The sequence below is a fragment of the Lepisosteus oculatus genome, chromosome 8, assembly GCF_040954835.1.
Source record: "Lepisosteus oculatus isolate fLepOcu1 chromosome 8, fLepOcu1.hap2, whole genome shotgun sequence".
In the NCBI taxonomy this organism is placed as follows: Eukaryota; Metazoa; Chordata; class Actinopteri; order Semionotiformes; family Lepisosteidae; genus Lepisosteus; species Lepisosteus oculatus.
The window spans coordinates 5,681,898-5,708,452 of record NC_090703.1 but is presented as its reverse complement, the minus strand read 5'-3'; the positions used below and the strand labels follow the sequence as shown (position 1 = coordinate 5,708,452).

At 38.7% G+C, this 26,555-nt stretch overlaps 1 long non-coding RNA gene across 1 annotated transcript; it reads right to left on the bottom strand.

The window, feature by feature from the left end:
• Positions 1-8,695: 8,695 nt before the first annotated feature.
• Positions 8,696-17,816, bottom strand: LOC138241008 (uncharacterized). The gene is made up of 3 exons (XR_011190190.1): positions 17,585-17,816; positions 13,146-14,095; positions 8,696-11,142 (listed from the first exon to the last, which is right to left on the bottom strand). It is a non-coding gene; the product is annotated as an uncharacterized lncRNA (long non-coding RNA).
• Between the last annotated feature and the right edge of the window lie 8,739 nt (positions 17,817-26,555).

Below are 26,555 nucleotides of genomic sequence, written 5' to 3'. Positions count from 1 at the left end.
CCACACCGGTGATGTGCCGGGCCAGGGGAGACAGCCTGCAGCCTGACAGGGAGTTTGGCCTTTTCATGTGTGTGAGGCTGGGCTCAAAGAAACCAACACAGATTGATTCTGATTCCCTTGCCGACGTCACTTCCACACAGACCATTCCGTTCTCCTAACAGCTGTGGCGAAACCAGGCAGGTGCAGGACAAGCCTGACTGAATACTGCACAGCCCTAGCATCCTCACACACACCCTGGCCCCACTGCAGCCTTCCATGAAAAGAGAGCAGGAACCTGTGACATCCCAGGTCACAGCAACGGGCAGCCTTGCCTGCACTGACGCTCAAGCTGACAGGAGATTGATATGCACATTGCCAACACATCCTGCCCATGTCACTCTGTTTTCATTGACCACACTACAAAACAGGCCACATGGGGCAAGGAAAGCTTGTATTCTTAGAAATAAATTGCTTTGAAGATAACAAACAAATTGGATTCTTTGAAAGCTGCTGTCTTTCCACTGGATGCTTTTTGACATGTGTGAAGTAAGAAACTGCTAAGCAGAAATCAATATATACAGTATATATTTTGAATATGTGTTAAATATATTGTTGCGCTATATATAAACATGATATCATCATCGCAGTCTTTATCTCTATGTACTGTACATAATAAGTGAACTCTAAAGTAAGCATCTGCAAGGAATGAGAATTGCAGCATGAATTTACAGAGCATTATTTTCTAGTAAATTGGACCTTTACTACATTATTTCAATTTTTTAATGAAACTAAAAAGGAAGTTTAAAAATGTACACGAAAATAAAAATGAACCAGGTTACCAAACATAAAAACCCGAGGTACAGTTTACAAAACAGTCGATTCATAGAAGAAGACAGAAAGATGTTCAGGTGAAGAAATATGACCATGGGAAAATGAAAGCTAGTGAGAGCGACTGTCTTGTGTTTAACTGTGAAGAAGGAGAAGTGGGATAGGAGTCTCTCTAACAGATCCAGAGCAGACAGAGAGACGCAGATGACTCTGTTCCTCCAGTCTGGAGGCATGAGGGTTTTGTGTTTCATGACTGAAGTAAGAATGATGTACTGTAGTTCCACCCCAAACCCAATGTCTTTGTGCTGTTTGTGATGATAGTAGTAAAAGTGCCAGTTCGATTTAATGTTATAACATTTAATTCATTAAAGGCGCTCTTTTACAAAATGCAATAATACACCACCAATACACATGGATATGGCAGATTTTCTGTTAGCTTTTTCATGAGCACAACACTGTACATGAGAAGAGCATTTCAAAGCCTGCCTGTGGAACACCCCTGAGAGGAAAATGTAAAATACTGTCTTGCGATTTACACAAATCAGTTTTTTTTACACACATGAAATCGATCCTGTAAAGTGTACACTGTACCGTAAATAAAGAAACCAAATGCACAATTTGATTTAGTTTCAATAGTAACCTGATTTTAACTTGAATATGGAATTTGATGTCAATGGAGGGATGCAGATATTCACACAACCTACAGCCAATTTGACAATACCTAAAAGTACACTGTATTATCTAGTATCTACCTACACTAAAAAGATTAATTTATTTCATCTTGTGATCGAAATTAGATTCAACCCTTAACCCCACCTTTTTGTTCTTGATATTTTTAAGTATAATCTTTATTGGATCTTCTTACTTCTATATTATACATTTATTTCTGAAATGTAGAATTGTTAAATGTTCTCTGACAGAGTTTAAAAACTATGAACTATATATTTTTTATTTTAATTTCAACTTCAGCTGCAAATACAAAGTTAATAAGCTTGAAATACAATATCGGCAAAGTTCTTAAAGACATGCAAAATGAGAACCACAAGGAGTCCTTTTCAAGTGTGAGTTTTGGATCTAAACTTGGCTTTGAAATGTTTCATTTTTTACACACATCACATGATGCCCACCCTTAAACGACCGTCTCTTCCCCTCTGTGTCTCTGTCATCATCTCGAGACGCTGGGCTGCCACTGTTCCTGAATCACAAGCAGACAAGCCTTTGTCACCACACACCTGACCTTTGGCACTCTATTCCTTGTCATAAGCTATTTCATGACCACATGTTCTCAGCAGTGACCTCTTGAACTGTGCTGCCCTCTCTTCCTCAGCACACTATGCTTGGACTGGGCAGAAAAATTATATTCCTTGCTGAAACATTTCAGCTTCTTACAACTTTGTAGAAGTTAATGTACAGTACAGGTATGCTGGAAAAAACTGCCACTGTAATGAAATCTAAGATACTAAAATATAGAAAATAATGAATGATTTGATCATTAGGTTGCTGCATTGAATTGAGACAAAACACTGCAATATCCACAAGATATTGTGGAAAATACAGAACAGTATGTGAATAAAGCAGGAACAATGCTAAATAGTTTTAACCTTCTTTAACTACACTGTCGTAAACAATTTGTATAATTTTCTGAAAGCTTACTGTAACCCACAGAGAACATGACAGTACATACTGTACACAGATGTACCCTGATAACTGCTCTTGACTCTGTATACTGTATACATTTGAAATAATGTGAGGCATACCAGATATGTCTCTTTGACATTGTTTATATACATACACAATAGTAAGTTACACTACATGTCTGGTGCTTCTGTGGTATAAAGTCCTAAGAGTATGTAACCTTTCCCAATGTCTGACTCACAGATATCACAGATATCAAAGGTGGATGAAAGCCAACCTTCTCACAAACCGTTTAAAAAAAAGGAGGGACACTAAAAGTCTTGCAGAATAGAATTTTAAAAGTCCAGTCAAAACATCCCAAGCCCATCTGACCTGCTGTTTGCTTTATTTGCCTGTGCTACCAAAATGTTCTTAGAAGCAGATGGTTTTTCATTAAACTGATATGATCCAGTATGTTTGATAAGATACTGACACTTGTGTGCAGACGCAAAATAATCGTGGATTTCTGAATACAGTCATTGTAATAGGTGATGAACTACATCAGTTACAGACTGTAAATACGAAAAAAGTAATTTTACACATAGTCTAACTTTGCAGCGATGTATATAATGGACAGCTGCTTTCGATTTTTGTCAAGTGTTTGCTCGTCTTCTTCATTTGTAGACCGTTTAAACCCCGAAAGCCTTGAGGACCAACAAGTTCAGATGAGGCGAAACGTTATCTCCCACCGCGTATCTGAACCAACTGGAGGCACGCGTTCACGGCAAATCATAGAGGCTTTTCTTAAAAGGTACAAAAAAATAAATAAATAAAAACCAAAGCAGTTCCTAGAAAACATTCTGCATGTCGGGCATGAAAAGGCAGGGCTGGGCTCATTATTAACATCCATCCTCAGTGTCGCTCCTGCGTCTTTCCTCTCGTCACTGGATTGGAAGACAGATAAACCACGCACTGAATTAGTACAGTATAGTAGGTCTTCCCTTGTTTTTTTTTTTTCCTGTAAGAGTTTGCGTGCCGCTTTATAATGTTTTCATTGATGTCAAGACCTTGGTATAAAACATGACTAGCACTGCACTAATTTACCCCATGGTCTCCTGTGTCTTCCTTTGGCTTCCTCCTTGAGCAACTGACATAGCTGCAGGACTACTTACTCCACGCCTTATTTCCCCTTTATCTTAGATGTCCCATGATGTCAAAGGCTGTGAATTTAATATTGATTTTATAAAGTACTTTTACTGTAACATGTCAGTTCGGATTAGCTTCAAAAGCAAGGAGGCTCAAGCACTGAGCTGGATTTGCACGCAATGTGGCTCTGAGCCTCTCAGAGTCTTTACTCGAGCGAATGCTTTATTTATTAGAGTGACAGCACGCGGCGAAAGCAGGGACAGCACACAGCCCCCAGCTATCTCTGTGTCTTGTGTACACAACGTCAGTGCTCTGTGTATACATTAGGTTAGGAGATGTAAGTGGATCAGAGAGACGTATCATTTGCTGGTATGTAAACAGACAGATGAGTTTATAGATCGCATTAAACCCCAGTGGCTGTAAATAGCAAAGGAAGAAGACATGTCTCCGCCAGACCCTGCCTTTATTCATTTTTTTCCCTTCTCTTTTTCAACCTTCTAATTTGGTCGGAATTATGAGACGTCCAGTATGCAGAGACTCGGCGGGATAAGACGTTAGCGTCGCAATGACAGCACGGTCCGTGCCCTGCAAATGCGTATCCAATAAAATAAATTTACATGCACATGTTTTACATATTACATATGTGCGTACAGTACGCCCTGTGTGGGTTTTTAATTTCGTTTTCACTGTGCGACGACTGCAGAGCTTGCTGCAGATGTATGTGCTTCAGTCTCTCATTCAGGAAGCAAGTCTGGCTTAAGTGATTTGCGCCGGGCCACCCATCATGTGAACTTCATGGATTCCAGTTCAAGTTTGTTTTGTTTTTTTTTTTGATCCAGGAAACGTAAAGCGCACTGATGCACGTCTCATGTTCAAGGTGCCCCTTGCCCGGAGAAGGTTCCTCTGCCCCGGTCTTAATGTAAACATTCAACAGCCATCAGAATAAGAAACGTTCTTGTCAAAAAGCTTCATGTAATTGGTTTAATTGATACTTTCCATTCTTTACGTCTACAAATGTGTTTTCAAGTTTCTGTAAAAACGTACATTACATGTGTTCTTTAATGTCTTTGCAGCTTAAATCACACACTTAGGATCTGTTATGGGGGATAACTCAAATTTCAGAGGTATGACAACGTGGAACATTCTAGTTGCTAACTCTTTGAATGTAGTTTACTTTTTCTGTAATATATAAATATATAATAGACTTGGGCAATGGCATCTTTATAATCCAGTCAAGGGTTAAATCACTTATTTTAATTTGATGTGTAATTCATGTGTGAATTTGAGAGTTAACTTCAATGAGTGTATTTCTTTACCTTAGAAAAACGGACAAGATTTCTGTGTGACACATTGCCTTCCCAACACTTTTGATGGATGTGTATCTTGCTGAGCTGAGTAATTTGATTTTTTTTTTCATTTCAGGGGGAAAGAATCTATCTCATCAGAGGGCAATTTGCTGACATCCTATTGATGATTTCCTCTTGTTATTTTGACTGCAATAGCTAAACACATGTGACTGCCAATCAAAGACACGGGACTGTAAATGTCAAGAGAGCAAAAACTGTCATTTCAGAGATATTACTGTGGAGTGCAGGAACGCCCAGCTTCTGACAATCCAGTAAAGATAGTAAAATTGTTCATGATCATTACTTTAATAATGAAAATTAATTTCCAGGGGGAAATATTTTAAAACCATTTTTATTATTCAAAAGAAGCCTGAACATATCAGATGATTTTATTCTGAATCTAAAAAAAACATCCTACTTCTAAAGTGGGCTAACCATTTTCTTGTACACGTTATTGCAATAAAGAATTTGAGATGACAAAAAAACATTGAGTTCTTAACTATTTCTAAACCTTTCCAAAGTGACAGAATCCTGAAGTGCATTAAATATTAAGGAGATATTGCATATTGAATGTAACCTAGTTTACACACAGCTGTCTTTAGGGGTCATGTAACAAACAGCTAAGACAAAGGGAAATATTTTTTTATTTGAAAACATTACCATGTAGAAAGCTATTACATGTACAGTGCAATTCCTAAACCTGAAATGGACTGTATCCATTTCTCTTTGCATAGTACACAACAGCATTCGTGAATGGTGTATCTTGAGTTTAAAATGTATTCGAAAGACAAAAGACAAAAGTAGCCCCACAGGCATCCTTCAGCAAACATTCAAATGTCTTTTATGGGTCTTTTATGAAATGTAATCTCCTAAAAGCAATTTTGCTTCTCATTAGGGAAAAAAAAGCAAGATTAGCACTGTTTCTTAAAGGGCATGTCTAAAGTGGTATAAAACAGCACAATTCATTCATCACACCTGTCAGCACTGAACTCCAGGGGCGGCGATGAGGACTGTTTTATTTCCTGACAGCCGCTCTGACAGGGATGGTGTTTGACAAAAACACTGGAAGAGTAAAAAAGGGATGTCAGCTCTCCCCTACACTGTTTGTTCTTCTAAGTGTGGTGTTGTATAAATATATGTCCAATTTAAGAGTGAGTAATGGCTCCTTTGAATTTCTTGCTAAACGCTTCTCCACAGTTCATTAAGTCAGAGCCAAAACTACATTTCAGCCCGGTCATCCAAGAAAACTTGAGACATGGATGCCCAAAGAATCCTAATAAGGGGCTTGAAAACCGAGGAGTGATCTGCTAATCCACACTGGAACTCCAGCAGAGAAGGTACTAGCGCTGGCACCTCGCTGACAGGGCTCTGATCCATGGCATTCCTATCGTTACCAGGGGTCTGGAAAAACTGGCGGGACTGATTAGTCCACCTGCATGCCCACTGATCCAGTAAAGCCTGCCTGTGTGACACTGGGGTTAATTTTAGACCTTCTCGTCTGAAACGACTTGTGGAAATCAGTCCTTAAAAGTGCATTCTGTCTGGGTGGAAAATAAAAAAAATAAAGAAATACAACTTCAAAGATTCGTTACATGAAAGTGTGGGCAGGAATCAGTCAGAAAGAGTATTGACTCAGTAACCAAAATAGTTTCCTAAACTGTATTCACGTGCAGTTTGAATGAATGTCAAAGCATGTAATTGTTAAGATCTTCAGTTACTAACTTTAGACACAAGATGTTGCTAGTTCTAGAATACATAGGTTTCTCACATATAAGAAACGTTTGATATTTCATTAAAATAATTAGAACATGTAGATGCTCCTGGAAGAATGAGTCATTGTTTTGCTTGTCCATTCTCTTGAGTCCCACACTGTTTGACCTCCGTAACTCTATTAATCTCAAAGCTGTTGGTGTCAAACCCAATTTCCAGCCTTCCCGAGTGACCTGTTTGTGCAGGTGAAGTTAACTGCAACACAAGTTACGCTACATTGTTGAGCTTTTCTGAGTCATAAGATTCATAAGACAACATGCACTGAAAAAAACATTTTGATGGAAATAAGTTAATCTCAGGTCCAGCGTTTTCCACTGACATCAATAAGGTTTAAACCACAAAAAGTGATTTCTTTAAAACAATATATTTGGGGATAGGTACTAGCAACCTGATTATTATTTTCATATTATTTAGTGATTGAGGTTATTTTGCTCTATTTCAGATCTGGTTCATATGAGGCCTAATTGTAAGGTGAATATCTATCAACAGAGCTTTGGTTTCAATCTGATCTGTGCTTATTTACTGAATTGTGCTGGCATAAAGTATATTTCTCCACAATCTTTCAATGGATAGTTCCCAAAATGAACCAGAAGTTAATATTTGAATCATTGTCCTATTACAATCTTTTGAGTCACATTTTCTTTGCAGGAAGTACTGAATGTACAGAAGTTGCCTTACAATACCAGCCTTTTTATGTCATCGGCATACTAAAAATAAAAATGCCCAGTTTTCAATAAAATGACAATTGAAATGTGAGAAATAGGCTTATTTTATTTATTCAAAACAGTTAAATCAGAAACAATGGTGACTGAACTTTTTAGGCAATATATTTGTCTTTATGCAATGCTTTTAAATATTAGTCATGTTGCTGCTTTTGGAATTACAGGCGAAACAATACCTGTTACTTACCCTTAAAACATTACTCAATATTTCGGTTTTCATCTCATTAACACAAGGCTTTGTGGTCTAGTGAATTTAACATAATTAATGACAGTATTTACTAATCCATGTACTTTTGCTATGCATTAATTCTGCAGTCTTGGCTGTTGTCTGCTGCCCAGGCCATATGGACATTACTGAGTCACGCGTCAACAATGAAACAACCAAACATGTCCCGTTTCACCACACATAACTCTTTCTTGGCTTTTCTCAGCTGTTGTTAGGAGCGATGCGCACGTCATCTCAGATTTGGCTCTGACCCTCTCTGAGAACAACAAGTGTAATTCTAGGGCTGTGTTCCCAGGCCTCAATTTCGTGATTGATACCTTTGACCCATCCACTCCACTATATCACGGCAACAAAGCGTGCGATTCGAGATAGCCAGTGCTAAACAGGAACCCAAGTACAGGTGGGTCTTTGGAGATCAGGGTATAGTGTTGTAAATCAGTTAGTCAGGGTATGCAGCTTAACAAAATTATTAAATTAATCTTGAACACCAAGAATTTCACTGTAAGTCAGATTTTCACTTTTCTTGCTAGTCCTGTTAGCTCGCTACTGAGGACCAGCCCTTTTTAGTTAACAGCCCGATTTTCGGGGAGGTTAGCTCTCATTTTAGCCTGCAAGTCATATTATTTATGTTCTTGTTGACTCTATTGCATATGAAATAAGATAATCTAAAACTGTATACCTGGGCTGTCCTCCTCTTTAGTTTTCGTGTGCTGGTACTGTTGCTATTTTAATTGATGTAAGATCTGGACATTTAAATGGAGAGAATAACCTTGTCCTGACACTTCACACTAACTGCACAATCAAAATGACATTTACTTCTGTCACTAAATGTTCAAAAGCTGATGCACCACCAAAGCAGTGCTGATTTTAAAAATATCTCATTTATTCACAGATTTAGATTGAAAACCGAATGTCTAGAGATTTTCTATAGTATTTCTTATCACAGTTAATTGTGACATTAAATGTACAGTATTTCAGGAACTTTACACTTGGCAATGCAGATCTAATAATAATAATAATAATAATAATAACATTACTTTATTAACCCTTTACAATTTCTTGCATTTGGAATTATCTTTTCGCATACCCCAGCTTGCTCTCCATGAGACACACAGACAGGGAGAGAGCCTGGGGTCAGAGTGCAGGGTCTGCCATTGTACAGCGCCCCTGGAGCAGTTGGGGTGAAGGGCCTTGCTCTGGGACCCAATGGAGTAGGATTTCCCAGCCGGCTGCGGGACTTGAACTGGCAACCTTCCAGCCACAGGCACAGATCCTGAGCCACAGAGCCACCGCTCTGCTCCAATCTGATCCATTCTGTAGTAAAAACTTAACATGCTATGAATATTCCCGAATGAAAAGAGAGTTTCAACTGCACAAGCTAAATTAAAACATTTTATGGACACAGATACCTTCACTGTTATCAGGCTCTCCTTTGCAAGCTGTTCTTTAAGACAGTCAAAGCTTCTTCAGTGTTGCAAATAAACACGTTTTTTAAAGCAAAGTCACATAGCACAACCACCTTCCAAATATTCTTTGCTTGCTGCTTGTTACGTTTGATTAAACATTGGATTAATTTATTGCTGGGAAAGAAGGCATCAGACAGACCAAATACAAAAATGAAAAAAATACTCTTAATGATGAGTTTACCCAATTTGGAAATATTGTTTTTTTTTTAATTGTCTCTTTTCTAAGCTGTACAATACATGTTTTATGGCAAATCACTGCCGACATCTCAGGGTTAACCTAATCACAACTCCTGCAATCTACACTTTAGCTGTGTAGATTCCTCTTCTCCACTTGCAAGGGATTACGAATTCAAAGACACAAAACATAAAGAAAAGTCCCGAGTTTTTTTTGTGATAAGGAGACAATGATTAATTTATTTACCATCCGGTATAAATGGAGGTGGGTAAAATATTCTCACTCATGTCATGAAGCAAATCTGTCTGTGCCCATTAAAGCAGTGTCTGTTCAAACCTCTCTTATCAATGACTTGTTCTGTGTGTCCGTTAGCACTAACCACAATTTGTGACAGCCCACGAGTCAGCTCTCAGTCATGGCTCTTGATGGATATAAAAAGCTTCAAATAAAGGTACAGTAGGTCCTGCCCTGTTTAAGCCTTGCTGACATGCAAACAGAAAACAGCTGGGACCGCCCAAGGGACCCTTTTACAGCCCTCCAGCAGCAGAGGGGAAATGGTTAAAGGCAGCGCCTTATTAATTATACATTGCTGAGAGGATTATGAATTTAGACGGCATTTACAAGCCTGCAATCAAGGAGCAGCCAAGTGGTTAAACACCGTACGATTTCATAAGCTGTATGCTGTATTTTTTTTTGCCTTGAGACATGAAAAGGGGGAAAGAGACAACTGGTACCACCACAAACAGAAAGGTCTGTATTTAAATACGGTTTAACGTCTGAAACGTGGTTCTGTCCAACGTAAAAGTGCAGAAGCTGGAGACTCCTGGCAATCTCTAAGATAAATGTCTACATTTTCACAAGCTTTAATTGTTCTGTTTTGACCAGAGGGCCTGTCTGTAAAATAAATTTAAAAAATCTTAATAAAATAATGTACTGAATGGAGTATTTTTCAATCTATATTTAGGTGTATTTTCTAAAAATGTCTCAAACTTGCCTGTTCTTATACCATTTATAGGTATAACTTTCTAAAATTATATTGTAAAAGGTCTGTGTAGTTTCATTTACTGCTGTGTTCCAGAATACAGTTTCCTCGCTCAATCCTCTCTTAAAAAGACCAGCCGCCTCGTCCACATGGCCAGACAACCACTCTCAAAACAAGCAGGTTAAGGCCAGACATTTAGGTTAATTGGTCTTCCTTTCTTGAGATTGTATTTCTGGGATTATCAGAACCGACTGATTGCCATACCTCTTTCTTGGATGTTAAGATACAATCTTAACATTTCATTTACACCGGCACGCGAGACACCTGTTTGATTCACTCTTCTGGGGGTTCCAGATTTCTCATCTACATGGATGAGGGGCTTCACCCTTAAATCAAATGTGATAACGTCAAAAATATCATGAAAGACGCTTTCTCCAATTGTATGATCATGTTTTTTCTGTATCTTTAGAAAACCTTATAAAACATACTTGAAAAGAATAGTAACATTCATGACTTTTAACAAGGAAGACGTTTAGCTGAAGGACTCATTGTCTTTCATTAAATAGTGGCCTGGATACTGTACAACAGCCTTTGTACTGTCGCTTCTCATCTGTCAGCATAACAAGCTTTCCTTCTCTCCATTTCTGTATACTTAAAGGACCACCAATTTCATCTTGTAAACCTCATAAATAATGACCTAATGAATAGTTCTTGTATGTTTTCACCCTTGACTAAAACTGATTATTAACCTTATTGTTGATCTTGTCATGATCAACTAAGAGAAATAATGCAGGCTTGTTAATGACAATATGGACTCATCCGGGCTTTGTTCATATCCACTGCCACCCAGATGGCTCCTAGTCACCCTGCTCCATCCTTAAGCCTCCCCTGTGGAAATAAGAAGCAATAGTTTCTCTTTAACAAGTAAGAATTGAAAAATTAAAGTTTTTTAAGTGCCTTGTGTACACTAGAGCATGTATCAAAATATGATGGATTGAAACTCTATTGTTAGCTGTATGTACCGTCTTTTGAACGACGTAGGCTCCAGATTGCCAGTCCTTCCACATTGTGAGACAATCGTATTTTACTCCAGTATTTTTCTGACAGGAGTCACTGTGTTACAAATATTAGTAGCATTTAGATCAAATGTCTGTCAGAACTATGCTATTATATTGTGCAGTAGTAACTGCTGTACAACTGTGGGTAACTGCAGTGAAATAGAAGTGGGAACAGCAGTGCAATTATGCAGTGATACAAATACCTCAAAGCATTTCTAACTGCAGATTTATTCTACAAATGGATTGTGCCTAAGAGCAAGAACGCCCTCTTGCAGTCCTTCCTCAGCTTTGTTTGTAAGAACAGAAATGTCCCCTTTCTGCCCCATCTAGCAGTAGAGCACGTTTTGGGAGCAAAGCAGCTACTGACATAAAAGAATACAGAAATTATTCACCTTCTTCAGAAAACGTTCTTTATTATACTTGTATGATGGAATCAAACGTAGACATCACCTTTATTTCTTCGATAGGCTTCAGATAAGTATTGCTCCCTTCCCAGAATGCAGTGTGGACCAGAATCCCACTGTACCCTCATCATTGTAGAAAGGGAAGCATTAAGACTTGTCTTTCCTTAATTGTGTATAACATGTAAAATGTTCCCAACTGTACAGGAAACAATGTTCTGTTAAGAGTATCCTGATGCTATCATTATTTCTTTGACATTAAGTCTGGAAGAGCGAGACACGCAAACACTACAAGGCCCTTTTGGCTGCAATAAGGCTTATTAACAGCCATCATGAAAGCGTCACTGGCAGCTGTTTTTAAAAGCAAGGGAAATCTGAACCACAATTGTGTTTTCCTTCAGTTTGTCTTACATCTTACAATATTTTGATAGAGTCCTATCACTGCCGTGAGTAACAAGTAAGAGCTGACACTAACATTTCTTCGAATGTTGTATAACAACACAGAGAGGGAAGCCACATGTTGTTTGAAATTATCAGGCATTTCTGTACAACTGAAAGAAATTGTGGCTTTGTTGGCCAGGCGCCAGCTCTGAACAGCTGTACTGCTACAGATTGGGCTCAGTGGCCCGTAGAGAAGACACACTCAGTGTGCAAACTGACAGGAAAATCTCATAAATCTCGTAAAGCGAGGCAGAAGACCTACAGCCCATTCAAAAGAATGTCAGATTTACTGTGTCGCCCAGTTACTTTCTGTTTTCTCATGCTCCCCATTGCTGACAAAGAACTACCGAAATTCATTTACAGAACACTCCCGACCGACATGAAAGTTACATGGCTCTTTTTAAGCACTGTTATCCATCCTTTCCAGGACTGTTTTGTCAAGCTGTGCAAATTGTGTGCCCACTTTTCTCTCTCATGTAGGATATGTTGCTTTCAGGAGCCCTGACTGTTTAAAGACCAGAAGCAGGTTAAATGTCCAAAGTGGAAACAAAACTAGAATACGCTGAGACATTCAGTAGCACTACCTTCATTCCCAAAACATGCAAGATCCAAAGACACAACAATTTTGGAATAAAACACAAGTGCAAAGTTTAATGATGTCTTAATGGATACACAATTGGTGTCATCTGATTACAAATTTCACCACAACTTTGTACACTTAATTTAGATTTACAGTATATATATATATTATCTTTTCGCCAGGCTCTCCAATTCATTCCAAATCAGCTCCTGACAACTTCAATCTAAAATGGACCTGTTTAACAGCTGGAGACACACCTGGACCTGACCAGCCGCTGATACAATCACATACTTACATAACCACGTGCATCCTGGGAGTACATGTACTGTAGGATCATGCACACACAGCATAATACATAATATGAGTCAACAGTTAGATCCACAGAATAAGATTCAGACCTGGACAGGTCACCGACAGCAAATCACAAATGCAGTGCCAGGTTGAGCCTGGCGGGGACACTGAAGCTTTGAGCTCCTCGGGGCACGACCGGTCATTCTTGACCCCGCCCGTCGAAGATGATTAAACACTCGAATGAAAAAATGACACCGGGGTTAGTGTCTGCCCGGCCCCTCAGACCGATCTAAGCATCCCGCGCCGGGGTCACAGGTGTGGGCGGCCTGCTTTCTGGAAGTGGGTGTGAAGCTCCCTGTTGGCTGGCGAGGAGCTGAGCGGCAGGCCTCCCCCGGCCGCTGGCCTGCCCTCAGCTGCGCTCGCAGCCCCAGCTCCTCGGGGAAGAGGCCTGCGGGGCAGCTGCTGGCGGCCCGGGCCTGGCTGCGCAGGACCAGGCCGTAATGAGGTGCAGCTGCAGCCCCTCCATCAGCAGCCACACATATAATGGGCTTAAGCACCTGTCAGGAAACCAGCCCTTTAATGAGTGCATTATTAATCTCGAGCATGAAATATAAGAAAAGCAACTGCTATGAGAAGTATATCGGTTCCACGATTATATAAGCCTGGCTTTAAACTGATCTACTTAAAACTCTGCTTCTGTTGTATTTGTTATTCTGGGTGCAATACCTCTTTCCCCTTGGTGCTGCTCAGATTTAGGACAGGAGACAGGGCATCTGATTCCGTGCACACCCATGAAATGAAAGTGTGCTGCCCCCCCCCACAGGCCGGTGTGGGTCGCTTTAACATTATGCGCTGCAAAGTGTACTGCGCACAAATGAGGGCCCTGTGCAGAGCCCAACGTTTAGACTAGGAAAATCATTATTAGTACGAGAAGTCAAAACGCACAACATTAAATCACAGAAGGCTGCAGTTCGGAAGCACAGCAATACACAGATCACCAAGCTGGCAAACCCTGGCTTTGCTTTTTTCACTGGCCATCCATTTTTGTCTTCGGATCACTGCTCCCGAACCTGGGGTAAATTGAGATAAAATCAGACCACAACCATACTGTTATTACTCAGCTGAAATTCCGACCAGATATGAACACATTTAGCTGTGTTAGTCTTTAACGACCATGTGTACTGCGATCAGTTCATACAGAGGTTACAGTTTGAGGTTAACCCAGCTGGAAATGCCATTGACGTAAGCACCCCAACAAAACTGACATCTTCTCATGCCTCGCTATCTGATACGTGGGTCCACGTTTTAGAAAAGCTTATTCACAACAGAACTGTATTTTAAGTGTGGATGTATCTGTCACAGTTGAAACATATCTGCCTGTAAGGAAAAGACAAATCACATTATGTGTTTGACCTTGAATGGTGTTCAGAGAAGCATGTTGTGCTTTAAAGCCAGCGCTGGAAGATGGGACCCTTCAATGTTTTGAAATATGCAATTTGTACCGAGGCTCTGTGTTTTCCCTGGAACTCCACTATATCATTTGCCAAAATGGTATTTCAGTTACCTACGTGACCACGTTCTGTCATGAGCCTGCACTGCAGAAAAGTAGTATCATATAATTTATTATATGATAGTGTGATTACAGTAACTGATAAATGTAAATTTATTTTTTGTCTCAGTAAATGCAATGGACAAATTTAAACTGAATTGCATTTTTTTTCAACTTGGGGAATGTCTCCTTAATTTTCATGTGGAGAGGAAATGTGTGAATATATGTACTAAAAAATTAGAGAAGCTGCATATTTTGAGACAAAATTACATCAACTGAAAGAATTTGCTTTTTAGCAGGGATACAATCAATATGAAATCTAAGTAGCTAAAGTGAAACCTGTTGAAGGCAATTCTAAGATTATCCATGGTGTTGATAAATTATTAGCACAGAATACAATTTCCAAAAGATTACATGATTCTCATCATTTAATCTTCTGAGTGCCCTGAATTAACGAGAAGAAAAGATTAAGACAAATAATACTGGCAAAAAGCAAGTGGAATGACTGCAGCACAAGGTATTTTTATTCCAGAAGTAGAACAGGCTATGAGTAATCAGAGCCTCAAAATAATAGTAATACATGAATAATAAAATAAAAGCTATTCTAAATGTGCATATGTATACTGTACATATACTGAATGTAACTTAGATTTAAGATTTATATATTTTCAAGTTTCTATTGAAGCACATTTGCTAAAAAATATTAGGAAAACGAGGTGAAAATACAACACTGCTGACACTGTTGTGTTATTGACATAGCCAAACTTTCTTGGCACAAAACTGTGATCAATAGTGGCTATCTTATCACTGCATAACAGAGGAACATCATAACATGTGTTTAAATATAGAAGATGAATTATAGTGTATATACATTATATATTATATAGTGTATATATTTTGTGTGCATGTTTATATCTAGCTACATTTTTTTCTCATTGAATGTTTGACTCTGTGTTCCCAGCTACACCCACCTTTGTTAAAAGGATTCGATGTTTTATTTTAAGGTGCACTGCATTGGATAGGGGTTAGCAAGCAGATCTGTATGTTCTGACTCCAGAACTCCTGCCCACTGCCTCCTCAAGCACCTGTCTCTGTCCCAGTCTTCTGTTCCAGCACTCCTATCTTCTAAAAACATGTGCTCATTATTAAGCCCCTTTCACATTATAGCCTTCAGCGGCAAGAGATCTTAATTGAAATCAGCATGGAAATGACCACATGCCTGATGCTTTACTCTGGTCGAACGCCTCAATTCACATTTTCCATTTGCCATTAACAGAGGACCATATCTTCCAGAAAAAAATAAATAAATGGGGATTTTTTTAAAACGTTTTGCACCAGAGCAAGCACTGCTCTTGATTTCCTGACAGTAATTATAAATGTTTGAAGTTGCTAATAAAGCTGAAGACAGAATAGGTGTGAAACACCAAGATAAAATTAATATGTTTTTCACAGGTTTTGGTGATTTTAAATTGAAGTGGACTATTTCAAATATGTAATTGTTTTACTGCCTGGATCCCAAACAATATACTTCCAGACACTTTTAATTTGCAAGAATTTGTTGAGTCCGTTCTTTTAAGAATCGTTTTAAATTTTACCCACAACAGTATTTTTATTCCACCACTCTTAAATAATATTCCACGCTTTCCAAGTGTCACTTACCCCTAGAGAAAATGTGTTTATTGCACATTTTCAATGTGTATGCAAAATCACATTTAATGGGAAAAAAACAACATTTTTTTTTTCCAATTCAGAATTTGGAGAGAGAGAAACAAAATCTCAAAAGAACAATAACCCTACATCAGTCTGCATGAATACCAGCCTGGACAAGGTCAAGTGCTGAATTCAGACAACGCTGTCTGAGAACATACAGTACATGTATTTGCAAGCCACTCAGAAAAAAGCTCTTTTGTGAGCCCTTGGTTATGAACGGTTGCTATGAAGCATTTAACCGCCGTATACTAATGTGTAGAATATTAATCCTTTTTGTTTGCATAATAAATTAGGCTATTTAGTCTCCTCTCAGCTGTGCATTTCATGCTTGACAGCAAAACACAAAGCCATAGAAATTGTGAAGAAGGCAGTGCAGCTACATATACTGAACATATGACAAACTGCCTTGCTACCTGATTTTATAAAGGTGAAGAAAAGACTGAATTGGCAAGGGAGAAATCACTCTACCTCCAAACACTTTGTTTTAATTATAGGCCTACTTCAGAGAAAATAAGCATTCATGTGCTGCTGAATATTGAGTATGTGTGTTATGCTGAAAGGACTGATGTTTTGGTTCATTTCTGTCAAAAGAACAGCTGGGTTGCTTCTATTTCTCAAATTAGATTCCCCTTAAGCAATGCATCGACAAAGTAAACTATGCATTTACAAAATCCAGAATGCATTCATTAATTTATTATAAAAATATTCTTAAGAAGCTATTGGGGACCACAGGGGATGTGCTGTGGATTTTGAATAGCTCTAAGAGGGACGGGGAGGAACCTGAATCATAATGTCCCCATTGTGTTTTAAAGGTAATCGGAAGATGGAGGATGTTTCATTTTTCACCAATTTGCGAATTTAAATGAGTGCATAGTAACTAAAATTGTCATAAATAAGTCATTTTACAAGCAAGTTATTCAGGACATTTGTAATGAGAAATGACATTTCCATAGATAAATAGCTTTCTGAAATTCAAATTTCAAGATGGTGAGTCTCTGCGATTGGTGGAGTGACGTTTGTGTTACTACGCAAGATGTTTTACACTTTAGTCACCCTTTCATAACATCCACAAATTTCCAGACACTTACTGGCTATCCATTTCTCTGTGCTTCTAACACAATTATCAATAAAGTTTTCACATTACTCAAATTCAGTTGCTGGAAAGTTATTAAATAAAACGTATTTTCATTTCCTGAAAACGACACCTCTCATATGCACAAATACGCCCGACAAAGCTGTACAGAGAAGTTTGATACACCGTTGCGATATTAACCGGATGTCAGCAGTTGGCTTGTGTTACCTTTCATCAGAGTGGTCTTCTCTTTGCAGTTTACGCTGTATGTCTTGTCTTCGTCTTCATTTCGATGGGGGTTTCGCTTCTCCGCAGGCAGGAGTCGCATTGGCCAGTGCTATTTGTTTCTGCCCTGCGCTGAAACTTCGGCATTCTGCGGATCAGCCTCCACCCTCCCCCGACTTCACTAGCCTGGAGGCAACCAAGGGGGGGTTTCTAACTGAGGGCTACAAGACAATTACCTATAGAATGGTTCTGAGGCAAATGGGCTCTGTCGGGGGAAAGCAGTTTTCTCTCTCACTGCACAATTTCACTTCAAACAGCTTCAGTCACAAGCCGAGCCTGAGATTCCATTTTCTAAATGTAAAAATAGATATAATATCAGGGATTCGGTCAATTAGCAAGAATTATTCTAGCTCACCCACCGTAACATGTAACGAAGAGCACAAGGCTCCTGAGATTGCGTGATTTTGTCTTTTGAGCCGGTAGTCAAACTACTTTTTTCACTAGTCATTTCAGGAAAAGATTATAAAGCACCCTGCTCACATTAGGGTTTTTTTTTAAGGAATCGTGCTTTTACAAGTGGAATCGATTCCATCATGATACGAAACTCAGTGCTAAAGTTTTTTTTTCTTTCACAGTCGGCCACGTTTTTGTAATTGTTATCTTTTTTTTTTTTCGAAAACTCCAAAAAGTTGAAAGTTAAGGATTTTCAGGCAAGTGTGTGAAAGTCTTTGACAGACATTTTGATTTGTTTTGCGAGAGGATAAAATAAAAGAGAACAGAAAGGAGATCGCCTCCATCGTCTCTTGTGTTTTGTCCAGCTGTCTTGTTCGAGTTTTACCTAAACCGCAGGGACATGTCACATTTATGATTACTGAGCACATTTTATCACTTTGTAAAAACTCAATTTTCATTGACAGAGACAAAGAGGTGACGGTGTGAGCAGGGCCAGTGACACGGCGCTACAGTGGGACTTCAGTGAGCAGAGCGGTGGGTTTGATAATTAGACATTGCACTCCTCAGTCATTCCTGAGGGTCAAAGAGACAGAATTATTTGGCTTGTGCTGACAGCAATTTCCCTAAGCCATGTGAGATGACATACCACAAGCTGTTACAAATGTGTGTGCTGGAGTGATCAGCCACGAGTCCTAGCCAGATTTCAATTCCCTGCAGTATTAAGAATATTGAAAGTGGCTACTAACTAGGGACTGATCTTTTAATTTGACTTTTTTCAAGGAGAGTCCCACATTTTGTTCAATTTGTAGCACTAGTTCACAGTTCCCACACAGCCTAATAATCACATCTGATTCCTTTTAAAAAAAGAACTAGATTATGTCTTCTGGTTGGTGGTCACATCATCATAACACATCAAAAGTGGCAAAAATTAATGATGGGGGAGGTCCTTCTTCATAATGCCTGGATCTGCTTGTGGTCTGTCTAAGGAGTTGCTTTTAAATATGTTTTTTTTTGTGTGTGTGTGTGCATAGAACCATTTTTAAATATATCAGGAATGATACAGGCACTGTGTCTTGTACAAATCACATTTCTACCGAACGGCAAGGCTCAAAACAGACAATTAAATCTCTTTTGCAATAGAAGATGTGTTGGAAACACAGACATATTCAAGAGATGTGCATGTTCAAATCTTGCACAACGTCACAGAATTCATTCAGTACCACTGGGACCCTTCCTCCCAATGTACATGGAGCAGTTTTCCCAGAAACAGTTGTGCTCTAATGCAGAAGTGAGTTCAAAGCACCACAAGGCCCATATAATATGAGGCACCACCAATATTCTGGAAATCATGATGGCCCTATGAGAAACAGAGGCTATATACGTAATAATTCTGCACAAATTTGTATCACTCATCTCTATGTACGTTGAAAATAAGGGAAACTAGGTTTTTGCCATACGAAAATAACTCAAGACGACCCCAGAAAATGTTTAAAGAGAACAGGTCATTTTCATCCAATTTACAACACAGTCAACGTCCAGGTATTCTTCTGCTCCAGGAACCAGCAGTCGCCCGATTTAGTCCTGACCCCACTGGCCAACCAGAGTGTTTCCTTTAACTTCACGTTCCAGCACAACAACGCAAAGCTCATAATCATTCTAATCGAAGAAAATCACTGGCTATTTATTGTGCAGCTAGTAGCATGGTGCCGCCATCTTGTCTGAGCCTGCTGCTGTGGATGATGTCATAGGAAGACAGTGCCAGGGAGCCAATCACAGCACTTTACCAAGCGTCGAAATTTCAACTGCCAAGCAAGACCTGCCCACGTGTCGTGTCTCATCGCAAGTTTCCCTTGGAATTAAAAAGAATGTCATATTCTTTTAGGAAGGTTTTTGTTTGTTCTCACTATTTATGTTTGTACAAAAGTCTGCACAGTATGTCAGTAAGACTGCTTTGTTGCACCAGTTGTCCTGGGTTTATAAAAGATAATAAAAAAGATCTTTGTGCCCAAAGTACAGGTTTTATTTTTTGTTATGCACACATGTCCTTTATACTTACATAGTTTCCTTCCTGTGCCAATGCTTTGCCAGGATATTTGCTACAATACAGTAGATTTAAGTTCAACCTCGTTATGACAAAATAATGGATACAAATATTTTATGTCCAACAGTATTATGCAATAGTCTTATCTTCTTGATGGGAGGTTACATCCAACACTTTAAATCATTTTTAATCTCATTGACATTTCCAGGTCTTCTGAAACAACTCCGTTTTAAAACCATATTCAATACTTAAAGGTGGTAAATAAAATTAAGTACAAAAGTAGTTATAGTTGTAAGCTATAAAAGTTATAAACGATGTGCAGAGACTTTGCTGTTGAAGTACAATGGTTACGTTAATAGTTGTGAGTCATGGATCCTAGTTAGTTGAAGGTGTTCATGATAGTTGCCTGTATACAGAGGTGTATAAAAGATAGACAACTGTACAAAGTAGAGACAGGTAATGGAGAGCTGATGTATAATTATGCTATTTATAAGACCTGGAGCTCAGTATGAAAGTGATGAATTAGCACCACACCTGTGTTTAATAGGCTTAATTAGCTAGTATAATTCCAGGTCTTTTCCAAGAAGAATGCTGGAAAAAGATACCGAGATAGCGGGTTGCTGTCTAAATGTGAATGGATGTTTAGGCTCCAGTATCTTCACTAAAAAAAGTCAGAAAATAGAATAATGATGTGGATGTGCACTGCCAAAAAACTGACTAGCCCTTTCTTAGTCTTTTGGCAGCACAGCACAGGCAATTAATTATCAGGAGTCTATATTCCTTACTGAATTCTACCTTACTTTACTTTGTTGAAGACAACTAGGAAACCGCTTCTGTGTTCAGGGTGATACATAAGACATTTTTGTTCCTCTAATGAAGTACCAGTTGTTGCATATACAGGTCCGTTAATTCACTAAGACAGATATACTACATAATTGTACACCAAGACGTTTAAGCCTTTTTTGTGAAATGAGAGAGAATAGTCAGAACTGACAGAAACAAAGACATCAGTCATTCATCTGAAAGAATGATAAGTCAGAACACATGGAAATGAAAAAAGTAAGAAGTTGGTGTGATAAAAAAAACACTTAAATTACTCAGGCATCTTATGAAAAATAAATTGTCAGTATTTGAAAATTGGTTGCAGAAACTCCACGTGGAAAAAAACAACTTCAGCAGTCTGTAATGGTGGCAGGAGGAAATAAATTGCATGCTGACATTTCACTCAAGGAATGTTTCACTCAGAGTGCTGGAGTGATGAAAACAAGCTTTTCTGTCTTCAAAACCTGAAGCTTTTTGTTTTACCTTTGTCTCGGAGAACTACAGTCTCACAGCATGTAACCAAACAGCAGAAGGCTTTTTCTGACACTCTAAACTGAAATGTCAGGTGTGTAATCTTTTTCAAACGGTGCAGTTTATTAGAAGTATATTACAGAGCTCCAACTGCATTTAAAAAGTAACTTCTGGACAGAAGCAACTTTGGTGACCCCGTGAAGCACCTCCTAGTGTTCAGCTGCTCAGACCTTACAAACTGGAGTTTTCGTATTTCTCTGTAACCCTTTGAATGTTTTCTGGCTTTGAGTTCTCTGAGATAATTATGATTTTTGTTTAATATGCCTATTTTTTTCCTAAAAATGAAATATGGTGTGCTATAAGTGGTCTGCTGTACCACATGCTTGTTTGCTAGAGCTATTATATTTGAAAGTACTCATAACTCTTGTGTCAGTTTAGTAGAATGAACAAAAGAATACTTGAGACAATGTAAAAAACTAGGGCTTGGACCTGGATAAAAATGAAATTCACCTGCTTATTAGGCGTTATTAACCTAGTACTTGCATAGTGGCTCTCAACTTGACGGGTTTGTTGGTCAACATTCAAATTTAATATGGGTCCAGTTAACATGCCACAGTTTTGCTGGAAACACATTTTTAATGAAAGGCACTCACAAGTGAAGTCAAAATCAATCAATTACTGTTTAAAATTCAAATTATTTTCCCAGAAATACAGCTGTGAACATCGGTTTCACTTGTTGCAGATAATTAGCCTCTCCTTTTCTCACTCTCCAGATTCATCATCTGTAAAAAAGAGCTGGCCTGATGAATAATTTCTCAATTGTCTTGTTACTCTTTGTTCAGACGGAAATGTACTGTACAGTAATTGTAGAAGGATCACTTTAAAACGCAGAAGTGAATTGAAAGTCTTTGCTCTGCTGCACCGTATTCTCAATTTAACTTGGATTACTTAAACTATACCTTACAGACATAAACAAAGACAAAGACAACTGGCTGCTGTGTGAAATTTGACTTCAGCATTAGTATGAGTAATAATAATAAAAATAATAATAATAATAATAATAATAATAATAATAATAATAAATATTAGCTAACTACTCAATCTCAAAAATCATCTAAACCCAATCAAAGGAGCACATTTTAAAGTTAGATAAATACAGTCCAGCATATTGAAAGCAATCAGCAATTCGCCGTGTCTTGATTATATTATGCAGATGGCCTGCATGCAAACAGCAGGGCTCACCCTGCAATATGCACATTACTTAGAATTTCAGTTTCCAGTTCCAAACGCAATTTAAAAAAAATCAAATGATTTAAAGTTCAGAAATACTGGTTATTGCCAAAGAAAAAACAAACCAACATCGTGTTGAGGAGCTGATTAAAAAGGCCTCTTTAACATTCTTCCTCACTCCTCTGTGCTTGACAATCTTTTGCACAATCGTCTGCTAAAAAATGGATTGATTTCATTTGACTGTCTTACAGGAGGTGTGCTTCTGATTCATTTTATATTTCTTGAGATCAGTTGCACATTTGTTGTTTCAGGGGTTTCCTTAAAGTCTCTGCAAATGAAGTTCCACATTCAGTGGGAGCACAGACAGTTATAGTGCAGACATCACTGGATAGAGATTGAATGACCATATTAGCTGACTTTTTCCCTTATGTGTCACTGGGCTGGGTGGATCCGAGTCAGCGAGTCACATCTTAAAATACTAAAGATGAAAGCTCATGTGTTTCAGGATCTTTCTGCAGCTTTTTACTGTATTCGGTAGTTAGTCTAAAGATTTCATAAAAAAGTTGTGTCCTGGGACGTTATCATTCTGTAGTGTCTTTGATTTGATGCACAAATGGGAGTATCTTGGGACCTGAGCTTTTTCAGTTCCAGCCAGGGCTGGCTCTCTGTAAATCTCTTTAAAAACTCAGTAAAGCACCTTGCTGTTGCAACGCTAGTAATCAGCTGAGCCAGACTGATGAATAACTGGTGACATCATATTAACACGGCGTAAGAAAATAATTTCGAGTGGGTAACTGTGCCAGAATGTGTTGGCTGTAAAGGAACAGGTCAAGTTTTACTCCATGTTGAAAAGAAAAGAGACACAACGTTTCGGCTGTGGAGTCTTCTTCAAGTGACCCTGAAGGTGACAACTGAAGAAGACTCCACAGCCAAAACATTGTGTCTCTTTTCTTTTCCTTTCAGCGTGGAATAAGAAAATCATAACAGGCAATTGCAATAAAATCACATCTTAAAATACAAAAGACAAAAGATCAAAAGACCTCTCTGCAGCTTTTGTATGACATGTTACCCCATTCCACTAACTCTTTAACTTTTATACTAAAAATAAAAATTACCTGTATTCTGTAAAAAGTAGACATTTGTTGAAAGACATTCCTTAAATGCGTAGTGTCCTCGGATGGTATCATTCTGTAGTGTCACTCTTGGCTAGTTTGTGAAGGAACTGAAGACCCTCCGGGTTTTAGTATTGACTTACTTTTCCACTGATGAAGCAGTGCACAGAACTGGTGATTCGCACCATGTAGTATCAGGAACAACTGTGGAGTTATGACAGAGATTATGTCTTGAAGGGACTACAGGATTTTGGCCATGTCACCTCACCTACACTGAAACCACGGACTTGCCAACAAAACCATGCACTAGAATAGACACCAGGCACATAGAGGCAACATTCTGCAACACTGGTCTGGATCTGTAAAGACTCCTTTCAAACTTATAAGAAAATAATAGCCATTCTTTTTCATTTTATGTTGAAAGAAACATCTAACACCTACGCTTTACCCTTTAACAGTCTGTTACAGATGTCCAGTCCTTGTGAATGCATTTGCTTTCTGTTTTACATTTCAAAATTCACCCCCAGTCAGTTCTGAGCTATTTCCCTTAGTTTCCATTCTTTTGAGTATTAGAATGGTTTAAATTAAGCCCTTAAGGATGTAATCAGCATTTTTTCCATATTCTACATAATTTTGGATAATCCATTTGAAAATTTGATTTGAGGTGGATTATGGTGATTCAACCAGAGTCTTTATTCCCCTGTACAAATTCGCCTGTCTAAAGACATGTTTTTGTAACAGATGCTGTGTCCACGAGGTAGAGGAAGGACACTGTGCGTTATTCTGAGAGTTTCAGGAGATTGTTGGCTACTTTTCCAAATCGCTGGGCTGAAGTCGGAGTCAAGGGACGAACGTAGGATGTCGAAGACCAGGGTTTCTGTCAGAGGGGGTCGAAGGCTAGAGATCCAAATCACGGGGCTGTAGTCGGAGTCGAGGGACGAAGAAAGATTATTCAAAGACCTGAGTAACAATCCAAAAGAGAAAATCTCTATAACAACGGCGAGGTAGGAGCTCCAGGGATAGAGGATTATACCGAGCACAGACCTGAGGGAAATGAGGGTTTAAATATCCTGGAAGGTGGAGGGTTTGGTAATTAGTGTGGTGTCGTGATTGGATAATCGATCAGTGCGCTGGCGCTTGCTGGAATTACCCATAGCTGTGGTCGGGTTAGGGATAGGTCGTTTATGGTTACAGGTGGACGTGACAGGTTTGCAGTGTTTCCTTAGAGAGAACGTACTGTAAGAAAGAACAGATGGAGGGAATGTATTTGACCCATGTAGCCTGCTTGCCTGCTAGCAGCTCATTGATCCAAGGCTGTCATTCGGCCACTGGGTGCAGGAACCCAGGGATTCAGCTTCAACACAATTAGACAGGTGGTTGCAAATACCCACAACTCTTCGTGTGATCTGCTGAATCAAACAGATAGCAAATGTCTTTATACTCAATTTACCAAGGAGCTTGTTCAAGCCAAAACAAGAGGATGTATACACAGATGGAAACATACACATCCATCCAGTAGTAAATGGAGGATTTACGGTCTTACGTCGGTGTACGCTTCATGTAAATGTAATGCACAGTGTGTACAATGTATGAATGAGACTAAGTAGCCTATGCAACAGTAAACTTTAGTCAGCATTATTCTGTCTGTGAATGTACCCTTTAGTCATTGTACACCTTTGCGTGCCTGGACACTATTACTTTATTACTTGATGAAGATTTGAAAAGCTGTCGAGTGGAAGAGGTAGGCCCCAGCACTCACACAAGGCCCAGGGGACGGGCTGTTGTATTAAAACGCTATTATCTGGCTTGATATGTAGAGAGGGAACATAAATGTAAACGTGGTTAATCTCTATGACAAACACGATTACCGTTCCCGCTAGCCGAGGGTTTTACGTCTTGTTTTAGCTCCTATTTTAACTCAAGGTCATCCGAACTAATCCCTCGGCTGCCGTTCACACGTGTTTCATAGCTCGCCACCCTCGCTAATATGAAAACGGTGGTACTGTACAGTAGGTGCGTTGGAATCAAATTATGTCCTGCAAAATGCTGCTAAATGTAAACCAAAATCTAACGCAAATTGCCGGCTTCAAACACTATTCATGGTGCTCTAATTCCAAATGTAGTTGATCAAATCAACTCAAAGTATGCACAACTATTATTATTATTATTATTATTATTATTATTATTATTATTATTATTATTATTATTATTATTATTCATAATAATTGCACATAATTGTGTCATTTTCATTGTTGTCATTATTACAGAAGGAAAAAGTCTGTGAAAAAAGATATTTTTATAATGTTCTGAAGTTAACAGCCTTTTGTTTCGATATTATTATGTCCAAGGAGGAGACATACAGCAATTGCAGTTGATAGCAACATCTCCACGTTGTATACATATTAAGGCTAAAAATTAAGTTGCTTGTTTTATTTTTTTAAAGATGCGGTAAAGACTGGGCTTGATTCGCTTTAAATATCTTTTCGAATCAATTACAATAATTATAAAATTCTCATAAATAAATTTTGTAGTTGTAAAGAAATAACTGACCTTTTTAAAAAAGCGTATTCAAATAATTTTATTTTGCATCAATACTTTTGCATGTGGAATTCTACATTACAGAAAATGGTCAATATTTTTGTGCACTGTGCCACTTTATAGCAACAAACACAAAGGTGCAAACAGGGGCAGCCTGCGCATTTTGTTAGTTGTGTTTTGCTGTCATCTAGTGGAAATGGATAAACCCAGTTCCAACAACCACTGTCATTTTCTGTGATGGACAACAAGCGTATAAAATAGGAGACAATTACGAACCTGTCCCACGACTCTCCGGCCTGTAATTATT